The 11,945-nt window shown below is 35.0% G+C and overlaps 1 long non-coding RNA gene across 1 annotated transcript; it reads left to right on the top strand.

Moving 5' to 3' along the window:
• The first annotated feature begins 2,812 nt into the window (after positions 1-2,812).
• Positions 2,813-3,930, top strand: LOC140008133 (uncharacterized). The gene is made up of 2 exons (XR_011815534.1): positions 2,813-2,908; positions 3,449-3,930. It is a non-coding gene; the product is annotated as an uncharacterized lncRNA (long non-coding RNA).
• Positions 3,931-11,945: the final 8,015 nt, after the last annotated feature.

Genomic DNA, 11,945 nt, shown 5'->3' on the forward strand with positions numbered 1-11,945 from the left:
TATGATTTCCGGCTAACTTCTTAATAACGTTGGTTTTGCATTTTCTATATATATATATATATATATATATATATATATAGACACACACACACGCAATCTTCCCCACATTTATATTCCGTGTAGATATGGGTCTTTATGAAATTATTGAAATTGTTATGGCCAGGCTGAATTCCTAATTTCAACCTAAGCTGATATCATATTCTATCCAATGAAGGAAAAAAAAAAGTCCTGAAATGACAATAGCTGACTTATGAATTAATGAAAAGAACACTTAAGAAATTAATTAATCTCCACCAAAATTAATGACGTGGAATCTAAATTAATTTTTGTAAAGAATTCAATCCCGTGTTTGTGTAATGAGAAAGCAACAATAGCTGACTTATTCATATGTTGTACGGATATTCTTGAGTAGTACTTGTTGCTTGAGTGGCCAAATGTCAATGTTATTAGCGAAATCCCAAAGAGTCTTTTGACTGAACAAATAAATCTTGTCATTTCTTTGAATATTCAAGTAGAAATTTGGTAAGTATGTGTCTTGGCATGTCGAAGAGATGGTTGCTGTTGGTCATTAGTAGTACTTTAAGTACTTTCATCCGTTAAAGGTCATATAGCTGCTCAAGTGTCTTTGAGTGACAAATTGGGATGTATTGTCTCTATATAGACTCAAGGCTCCAAAATTGGTTCAGCCCAATGTTGTCCTTCGGTTCGATAAATTTATGAGAATTAAGAGTCAGCCACTTTATTTTCAAGTTTGGGTGTAGGTTCAAAAACTCTCTCATGTTACAGCCTTAATATTTCATAATTGTGCCATCCAACAGAGCAATTGATTATTGAATTTTCATTAGGCACTTGTTAAAACATTCAAATCATACCTAAGTTATTAAGTAAATGCATACATCATATTTATTATACCTCTGAATTGGGATACTTTCCGATTGTCAGGAAAAGATCCTTTAAAAGTCTCCTATGCACTAGGTTAGGAGCTCAAACCCCATTTAGTGTATCACACAAGAAGTATAGTACTTCTTGTTTTCAAAAAATTGAAAAAGTGTAACAGTGTGCTTGTCTAGTTTGGTTTTTCACGCTCCTAACTCCTACACAAACCTCTTTAAACTCCTCTTAATAGAATAGGAGTAGGAGTAGGTTAGATATTTTTGCAGATAATAACAAGAAAAAAATTGTGATGCTTTTCCAAATTAACTATACTTTTCCAATAAACTAGCACCTGAGCCCGCTTTTATCAATTGCCAATGGGTATCCATTATCCAAACTATTTTTTATTTACTTTACACAAACGAATGTTTGTTTCTGTACTCAACTGACATTCTACAAGACATAAAATATTTTAGGTGAGATAACTTGGTTTCTTCATGCATGAATCGAAGAAGAAAATGATTTATCAACATCCTCACTACAATTTGGGGTAACCTATGCCACTGTATAGCCCACTTGCAACAAGATTTCACGTATTAACGTATAACAATCCTAAATCAATATATCTTATTAAAACAGTAGGAAAATATGCTGGCTTTTGATCTATTCAAATTTTGTACTGGTGCTAATGTTATTAATTGTGTCCGTGGATAAGTGATGCTTACCAAACTTCTTATCTAGCATCTTATTTTATTCGTATAATTCCCCTTCTTTGATCTTCCACGACAAGAATGGTTCAAATTATTTGAACAGCTCGCTATATATCTTCTGCTATAAATGGTTATCGTTGGCTTTTTTTTTTTAAATTCCACAAGTTTGTGAAATACAAATATTGGACGTGGTAAAATCTCAATTTAGCTACACAACTTTCTTTGCCATCCTCCTTGGCTTCCTCCTTTTGGCAACAACTGTCTGAGTCGAAAAGCAGTCTGTAGTGAATTAAATATGTCTTGCTTCTGATGATGTAAATAGTCCAGGAAACAGAAATAGATCATAGGTATGAGAAAATAATGCTATGAGATGTAAACAATTACTGGATGAACTCAAAAAAAAAAAAATCTAAAAACTTGTACTCCATCTTCCTTTACAAGCTAGTCTTGGTTGGCAGAAAATAAAGCACCAGAATGTGCATTGAAAACTTGAGGGATATAGGGCTAAAGTATCAGTATCAATCCTGAGCATAAAATTTGGACCATGTGTATATATATATATATATATATATATGCAAAGTGTATATGTATCATGCATACAACACCTCGATTATCAGCATTCCATTGCTGCCATCCTTTCTGCCTCGTGGCTTCTACATTCTAAGTTGATGTACCGAAATGAAAAATGGAAAAGAAGAAGAAGCAGAAAATTCATCATACAAAACTTTTTCTTGTAGACAATGAGCTTTCATTTATGCATTATTCTTCTCAAGGCACAGGTTTTTTTTTTGTAACTATTAATCCTCGAGGCACAGATTTTGTAGGTGACATAATGGTGAGCTTTTGCATCCGTCGATTGTACATGAAAAATGATGTAACTAACAATCCAGCAACTAGATGAGTTTATAGTTCTACACTTCTTCATAGCATAGCTGCTAAAGACTTTAGCTTCGTGACATTATGCTAATGCTCATTACCTTTTCTACTAAAAGAAGTTAGAAATTGCTGGACATAAAAATTTCAAATCTTGTAATGGTGTTGATGCTTTTTTTAAACTCCTTCTGTAAGCTAATTCTGACTTAGACTTCGTCTTAATTCTTTGATATTTGTCGCTTTCTCTTAACAATTCAGCGATAAGAAGTTTCAACACAACTACCGATTAGGTTTTGGAAAATTGCACCATCTCTTGCTATAAATAGCTATCATCATTTACTTGTTTTGTCACAAGCATAGCTAACATAAGATATCGGAGATGGCTAAATCTCAATTTAGCTGCGCAACCTTCTTTGCCCTGCTCGTCTGCTTCCTCCTCCTCGTACCAAATAGTAAGTTGTAGCTAGTCTTTAGTGAGAGAGTTTACACTTCTATAGTCTTAAATGGTGAACACATGCACAGAATGGCGTATATTTTTACATTCCCAAAGTTTTAATTATTTGTCTCTACCTCTCAAATAGAAATGGCTGTCACTAGCAATGAATTAGACTAGTTATACGTATGTATCATGCATATGTACGCTCACAATCAAAATTTTACCAATTAATTTGTATTACATATGCGCCATATGCTTTTCAATAAATGTTTTTGCTCAAAGTTTAACCCTATATTCTACTCCTGAATTTTCTCTCCCATTTTTTAATTTCTCATCACATGTGAATATACTGCAAGTGTACATGTGTAGTGTTGCAAGTAACAATACATGTGGCATAAAAATAGAAAACGAGATAGAGATTGACATAAAAAATGACATAGGAACCATATCCTATAATATTAACAAACACTTATCCCCTCTATGGACGGGCTCGATCCATCATATATTTGGACTAACTCTACATATTTTGCTCTCTCTTTTGATTTATTTCATGCAGAGATGCCAATGGCTGAAGCTAAATTTTGCAAGAGGCCTGCCGAGCACTATTCAGGGACATGTTACCCTAACCGGTGCTACAGTTATTGCAAATCTAAAGAACATGCTTACTCCGGAGAATGTATTTGGACTGGCCAGGGTCATCAACGTCATTATGCTTGCTACTGTGTCTACAATTGTTGAAAGCCTACTATTTGCTACAATTTGCACCGTACTTTGTAATGAAATAAAGGCCAACAATTCACTAGAATTGCGTATGTGCCGCCAATAGTTGTTGTTCCTATGTCATCAGTTGCCAATAACGTACGGTCATGTCTGTGTTATCATTGAAACATCACTGCTCAGTGATAATTTAATCAGTCTATTCATGTGTGTCTGTTACCATCTGTCTTGTATTCATTTAAATATAAATGGACTACCTCTGTCGAAGTATGAGGGCCATTCTGGGATTTCAAATTGTTATGAGTACATGTGATTATTATGTTTGGACTCTGATAAACACCAAAAAAATCATCTAAAGAATTGGATGCTGAAAAACAAGTCTGATGAAAAAAAAAGTCATAAGGACAACCAATATTCTCGATGACAAACAAAAAATAAACAGTAATTGAAATATAAAAATTGGCCATGAAAATCTTGCACTCCCTATGTGCCATAATTCAAGATTTTTTGTTTTTGGAAAACCAACTTTTTAAGAAAAAAAATGTAATTATTAAATTTGAATGTGATGATTTTGGGTGAACCTTAAACATGGCCCTCACATTTAAATTCTATGAGTCTAATGGCACGCAAAAAATAATTTTTTTCAAATGGTAAAGTGGAACAGCTTAAGAAGTTGTGTTGATTTTGCATAGATGATTATTTGTTTGGATTATCCAAAAGGTGAAAACATGGCACTAGAAAAGGATGGAGGGAGGATAAAAGTAATAGTTGCTCAATTATTTTACTATTGTACTACTATGTTATTTACCTCTTTATTTTTTATTTTTTAAAAAGTTTCCGTTGACTCTGGCTTAGCTTCCTTTAGTTTAGGTAAATAGAAAACCGAAGACCATGTACTTTATTTGTTTTGCATTGTTTGATATCAATAGGGCAACAGGTAATTTTAAAACTAGTTGAACACATTATAAAAATTCAAAATTTTTCCAAGAGTGAGTTTGTAGGAGTTTTTGGTGGGGCTCGGGCCCCCACTTTAAATCCACCACACCACTATTAAAGTTACCCAAGTGTAAAATTTTTTAAAATTGGATTTTGTGAAAATGTAAAGGAATAATAAATACGGCCACATGCTAAAGAAATACAAATTAAAATTAATCAAAGCCATAAATAGGTATAATTATTCTATAATTAAAACATTATATTATCTTTATTTTTTTTAACAAAAGGGGTCCCCCCGGTGATTTTATTAATAGTGAAGAAATGACAGAATACAAGGAGGAAGGCTGCTGAATATTATATTATCTTTGTTATAGGGGCTGTTCTCATTTTCTTCTACATCTAGATTTTAGATTTTTTTTAAAAAAAAAAACCCAAAAAGGTCAAAATCTTGAATATACCTAGGAGTTAACTTTAATTGATTCTTATTTTTTCTCTATAATTACATTCTATGATCAACTTTGCAAAATTTAATACAAACAAGTGTAGGCTAAAAGAAGCATGAATACCAAAACAATAAAATGCTGTCGGAAAAATTTTCTATATTGGGAATAAAAGATGAAACATCTTAACTGACCCCATAAAGTTTTGATACTGAATACTCACTAAAAATATGCTAATCACAAGTAAATATCAGCTCATAACAATAGGTAGCATTGAGGATGTACAATTGGTTTTGTTAGAACAAATTCATATTGATGTTCAATGGATTCCTAGATAAGCAAATAAGGTTGCACATAATTTAGCAAACTAGGCTAAATCTACCAATCTAACTGAATCTCTTTGGAATTCCTCCTGACATTGTCAAATAAATTGTGTTGTATGATTTCCAGCTAACTTATTAATAACTTAGCTTATTAATAACTTGTTTGGATAGGAAGATTTGAAAAAACTATTTCAAAATTTTTTCTACTTACATCATAAACACAATTTTCAACCACATTTTATCTCACATACATTACATCACAAAAAGTGTTACAGTAATTATTTCAAATAACCTCCTATCCAAACAAACTCATTGGTTTTGCATTTTCTATATACATATATATATATATATATATATATATATAATGAAAACAATGGGTATTACTCCTCAATCTTCTCCACATATATATTCCGATATTCCGTGTAGATGTGGGACTTTATGAAATTATTGAAATTGCTATGGCCAGGCTGAATTCCTCATTTGAACCTAAGCTGATATCATATCCTATCCAATGAAGGAAAAAAAATCCTGAAAATGACAATAGCTGACTTATGAATTAATGAAAAGAACACTTATGAAATTAATTAATCTCCACCAAAATCAATGACGTGAAATCTAAATTAATTTTGTAAAGAATTCAATCCTGTGTTTGTGTAATGAGAAAACAACAATAGCTGACTTATTCATATGTTGTACGGATATTCTTGAGTTGTACTTGCTGCTTGGGTGGCCATAAGTCAATGTTATTAACAAAATCCCAATGAGTCTTTTGACTGAACAAGAAAAGAAATTAAATTCCACTACAAAGCCCACTATACATGGTGCCATAGTCGGATATTTTCAAATACAATTAAAGCAAGACTTGATCGCGCTGGTGCAACTCAAGATTTTTTGGACTTATTCCCTGAGTCAAAAATCAAACATGTGCACTCTAAAAATAATAATAATAATAATAAAAATCCCACTACAAAGCCGTACCTACCTCTGTAAAGCTGATCCGTGTTGAATTTGCCCAAGTTGGGACGGACGAGCGGCCAATGACAATGACCAAGTCACCAGCAAATGAAAGAGACCCCATCAATTGACGCTGGACTTGATTGATTCTCCAGTTACTTACACGGACAAATAAATCTTGTCATTTCTTGAAATTACTCGAGTAGAAATTTTGTAAGCATGTGTCCTGGCATATCAAAGAGATGGTTGCTGTTGGTTATTAGTGGAATTACAAGTCCGTTCATCTGTTAAAGGTCATATAGCTGGTCAAGCGTCATCGAGCGACAAATCAGGATTAAATGTCGCCATATAGACTCAAAAAAAAAAAAAAATTTGTCCAAATATACAGGCTCAAAATTGGTGATAGATTGCAATTTTATTGTTTATTTTATTATTAATTTTTCCTATTACCTGACTCGATGTGGACTAATTGTTGGATTCTACTCACTTTCATAATTTACAATTATTTCAGGGAGTGAAATAAAAATATGATAACAAGTGCCAATTTGACAGAAAATGAATGCAAGTAACAGTGCTTATCCGAGGGGCAGTTTTGGAAAAGAAGAAAACTTTGGCCCTTTCTTTTGGCAACGACTGAATCGAAGATGCGGGGGTTCTGTTTCCCTGGGAGCCGCCGCAAGGGGAGAGCGATTTTTAAATAGCAATTAGATAGGCATTAGAAATAGCGAAGGGTTTTCTCTCCTTTACCTTTAGTTTATAGCTTTGACTTTTCTTTTGGTTCTTAGTAGCTTACCTCTCGTATGTCAGAGGCAAATAAGAGTAATTGAATGATTCCTTGTACTTTTTTACTTTTGACTTTTCCTTGTAGTCTGTGGTGGATTCCTCCTGCCGCAGGATGGCCGCGACTATTGCTTCAGTTTTACATGGGTTTTTTGCATCGAACATGAACTAATTTTCTCACTCTAGTCAAGGGATAACGGAGGCTTTGATTCGCCTAAAAATTGTGAGATCGATTTAATTTTACCTTTTTCTTTTATTTATTAGTATTCGCATATTCCTTGATTGCAGTACTTATGATTATTAAATTAATTGATTGTCTTGGATCCGGATAATTAGTTAACTTGATAATCTATTGTCAATTAGGGCATTAAATCCGTAATTGTTTAATTGTCTTGATTTAGTGACAACTGGCATAATTAGATTTGTGTCAGGAGAATACGCGGGCTAATCTGAAATAACCCTGGTAGTGTGTTATTTGATTAGAATATGGCTCCTTTAATACGTAAGGCAATTGAGAAATTAAATCTTACGGGCGTACCTAGGATTATTTTTCAATTAGAGCAGTGATTAACGGGCGTACCTTAATCACCGACACAGTAAGGAGGGGTTGACTGCCATCGCTTATTTGGTAGTTATAACCTATTTATTGATAAATAATTGGAATTGTCTTTGTTTTAATGATCGATTAGGTGCACCATTGCTAAAATTATTTCTTGACTAGATCCTTAATTATCACCCATTTGATTTTAGTAATTTGTTATTTAGTTTTTAGTAGCTTCTTAGATTTTATTTGAATTTCTTTGATTGTCACCTTTTGCAACAAAATTCCCCCTTTGTTACTGTGAATTTGAAAAGAAACAGTTACGCCCAGTCTCTGTGGATTCGACACTGCTTACCACTATCTATAGAAATTAACTTTAGTTTGAGCAGGTTTTTGTTATTGTACAAGCTCGACACTTGTCAATTTTTGGAGCCGTTGCCGGGGACTAGTGCCAGATTCATTTGTTTCTTTTTGAGTTTATCTTGTTTTTATTTTTTATTTATTTTGCTCTTATTTTTTTATATAGTTTATGGCTGCTAACATTCCGTATTTTGATGATAGACTAGACTTTATTCCTGATTGGGGTTATGAGACTCGTGTTTTTCCTAATGATCAATTAGCTGCTGCAAATTGTGAACCAAATTGTGAAACTTATTTTGCCTCAGGTTATTCAACCGACACATGCCTCGTATTCAAGATAACCTAAGTATTCCAACAGATACTTTTGGAGATATTTCATCTCGATTTCAAACGTGGTATGACCCTTATTCAAACAGGTATGATCAAGGATGGTGGGATAATTTCAATTTTAATTATGCGACCGAGCCAATGGATTTTCAACAGCAAGAGTCTCAATAACCATCATCTGTGTCAGGTATGTCTCTTGAAAAAATGATTGAATTACTAGCTGCTAATACATATAGAACTCAGTAGGAGACACAAGCGATGGCGGATCAAGTGCAACTATTGATATTCGGGATGGCAGATCAAATACATCTATTGACATCCAGGATAATGCGATTAGCTTCTCACCTTGAAGAATTGCCCTCACAAACCAATATCAACCTTGAAAAAGATGAGAGTGCAATTATCCGGCCAAATGACATGGAACTGCAAGAGTTTCAAGGAAATGGATTTAAAGATGTAGTTGAAAAGGGAGCTGAAGTGCAAGAAATGAGGCCCCAGTATCAACTCGTCCAGGTGAAAAAATCCAATGAACAATCTCCAAATGCGGTGACATCTCCTCTAGTCCTTAATCAATATTCTCTTGATTCTTATTCTGTAATTCCTATTAATGAAATTGACTTTATTATACCAGAAAATTTTGAATTTCATGACAGGAATAAATTAAGAGTAGCGATGACAAGATATCTTGGACCAATAAATGCACATGAGGGGGGAGTGAATGGAGAATGCGAATTATTGTTGACTTGTTTAGCGCCATTTACTAGTCCATGGAAGCCCATAACTCGTGTGCCAAAAAATTACTCTATTTACGAGGGCTATCCGGACTATATAGAGGATGAAGCATTAAGACGAGGCACAAGATTTTATCCTCCATAAACAAAATATGATAATGTCTAGCCAAAGACATTAAAGAAAGACGCTCATTGGGAGGCAACCCAATTTCTTTTAGTTATTTGTTCATTTTTGTTCGTTAGTTTAAATATATTTTTCCTTGGATTTAACCAATTTTTTTAGTTGAATTTTCATTTTTGATGATTTACAGGTATCTCTCTGACATGATGCGCCCGCGTCAAGTCGTATAGAGCGCTCACGATCAGAAGAGCTCATGGTTAGAAGGGTTCTTGCCTTCTTGACGTGCCTGCGTCATGTTCACAGGAAAGGTAAGTATTAAAAAAAAAACTCAAGAACGGTTATTGATTTTTTGTTAATTTCTACTTTTGAATTTCGGAAATAAAATTTTTTTTTCCAGAATAATAAGATAAAATAAAAAATATTTCAAAAAAAAGGAAAAAAAAGTAAAGAGAACAAAACAAAGTCTTTCCGTTGAAAAAAAAAAGCAAGTCTTCAAGAAAAAAAAAACAACAACAACAACAACAAAAACAATTTTTCTTTTCTTTCTTTTCTTTCTTTCTTTTTCTTCGTTTTCTTTCTTTTTCTTTCTTTCCTTCTTCTTCTTTCTTTCTTCTCCCCTGTTCTCCTCTGTGTCACCCGAAGCCTTGACTGCTCGCCGCCAGCAGCGGCCACCGCCTCCTCCATCCATACTCCACCCAAGCCACTAGCTCTCTCTCTCTCTCCTCTCTCGATCTCCAACCTAGCGCGCAACCCAGCTCCGTTGACCACCGCTGCCCACGCGCAATGACGGCCGCCGCCACTCGATGCCTTTCTCTCCGGCTCTTCCTCTCTGTCGCGTGCCATCAAGCCTGCTGTCGCTGCTCGCTCACCATGCACATCACATCGCTGCCGCTGCTAGCTGCTCCATCATCGTGCTTCAGATACCCATTTGGTATTTCCACCCCTCAACTCTTACCTGGGTAGTGAGCATCCCTTACAAGGACTATTTGTTGGGCTACTTAAGTTTCATCTGTTGCATTATTGTGAAGTTGATTGTTGCCATCGATTTAGTTGCCCTCGATAGGTAATTGTCCTACTGCCTTGTTGCTTGATTTGCACCATTAATTGAACTGTTGGGACACATTTGCCTTGTTGTTTGCCTTGTTAATTTCTTTGGAGCATTTGTGACGTATATGGGATCGGCCGTTTGAGATTTTGAAACACCTATGTGGCACACCAGTGGTACTGGTTGGGGTAATTTGCCCTGATTTTGTTGCTTCTATTGGGTTGGTTGCCTGACTGATAGTTGAGAGTTTGTAATTGTGTTGTTACTGTCCAATTTCTACACTGCTATTGCTGGTTTTAACTTAGGACATTAACTGCCCAACTGGAGCCATGTTGTTGAGATTTTGGGTGGGCTGAAATACTACAATTGTTTATTGAAATTTGGGTGATTTGCTTTTGCAACTGCCTGTTGCATTGGACAACCTGGTCGCTTGATTTACTTGTTGAGATGGGTAGTATTCGGTTGATTTGTTGGGGACATTCTAGCTATTGAGTTGAATTGCTGATTTGGAGGGGCATTGTCTGTAATTGTGGTATATTCAATTGTGCAAATTACTGCCTCATTTACAGACTTGTTTATTTCTTGGGTTGTTTATTGACTTCGGTGGGCTGGATTCCCCCCTGGGGTTTCTCTGCTTGCCTTAATCACTGTAATTTAGTCCTCTGTTGACTTTCTTTGAAGATTTGGATTTTTTTTATTATTGAATCAATATTTGGAGGCTTGGATGATTAACATCGACAACAATGTGGCTGCCATGGCACACAAATTTGGTGGCATTCATGCAGCACACAGGTTTTCCACCCAAGTCCCGCCTCGCCCACCACTTTGATCTGATCTCAGGGGAGTTTTGTTGCCCTCTCTCTTACTTTTGGTGTTTATTTGCTACATTGGGGGCAATATATCGTTTAGGTGTGGGGGGGGGATCAGTTGTGGTTCTAGTTTTTAGTAGTTTTTAGTTTTTAGGTGTTTTTCCTTTATTTCTAGTTTGTTATTTATCTATCTTTCGTTCATTTTCTTTCTTTCTTTTTGGTGCTTAGCTCTCATGTGAATACCAAGGTTTGATGTTGGGTTATTGACTCTAATTCTACTCTTGCCAAGTTTTAATAATAAAAGTGTATCGAGTTAATGTGGTGGAATCCCAAACATCTCTTTGGTGAATATCGGTGATTGTTTGACTCTTTTAATTTCTTTGTTAACTTTTCTAGACAGAGGGAATGATTGTTGGCATTTTTATGTCAATTGGTCCAATATTGACTCTAATACTCCATGTTGGGCAATAATGAGGCTAGCTGCTCCTATTCTTATTTTTAACGGTGTTATTTTGCATTATTGTGTCATTTGGCTGTGAATAAACTTGACTGTACTCCGCTTTTAGTTACTACTGAGTAACCGGGGATCTGCATCTAAAAGTGTCGATTCTCGTGTCAAAAAGTAGTACTTTCTATAAGTACGTGGTCGTATAGCGATAGGAGCTGAGTAACCGGGGTCCTTCATCTGAAAAATGTCGGAGTTCGCGTCAAAAGGTTTCAATGGCTAGAGACTAAGTCTTTTGTGCTATTACTAAAAAAAGAACCAAAAGAAAAAAAGAATAAATAGTAGGAGACGTGAGAAAAAAAAAAGAGTGCAGGTTGTGTTAGTGTGTGTCAGAGGTCAGCTTGCCGATTTATGGATTTAATATGGAGATTTTGGTTGATATTTGGACCATTTGCTGATAAATGTTGTGCACCATTCCTTCTTCTTAGATTAGTTAACGTGGAATTGAAGGAATTTGTGGTTGA

This window comes from Coffea arabica, chromosome 6c, assembly GCF_036785885.1.
Source record: "Coffea arabica cultivar ET-39 chromosome 6c, Coffea Arabica ET-39 HiFi, whole genome shotgun sequence".
Lineage (NCBI taxonomy): Eukaryota > Viridiplantae > Streptophyta > Magnoliopsida > Gentianales > Rubiaceae > Coffea > Coffea arabica.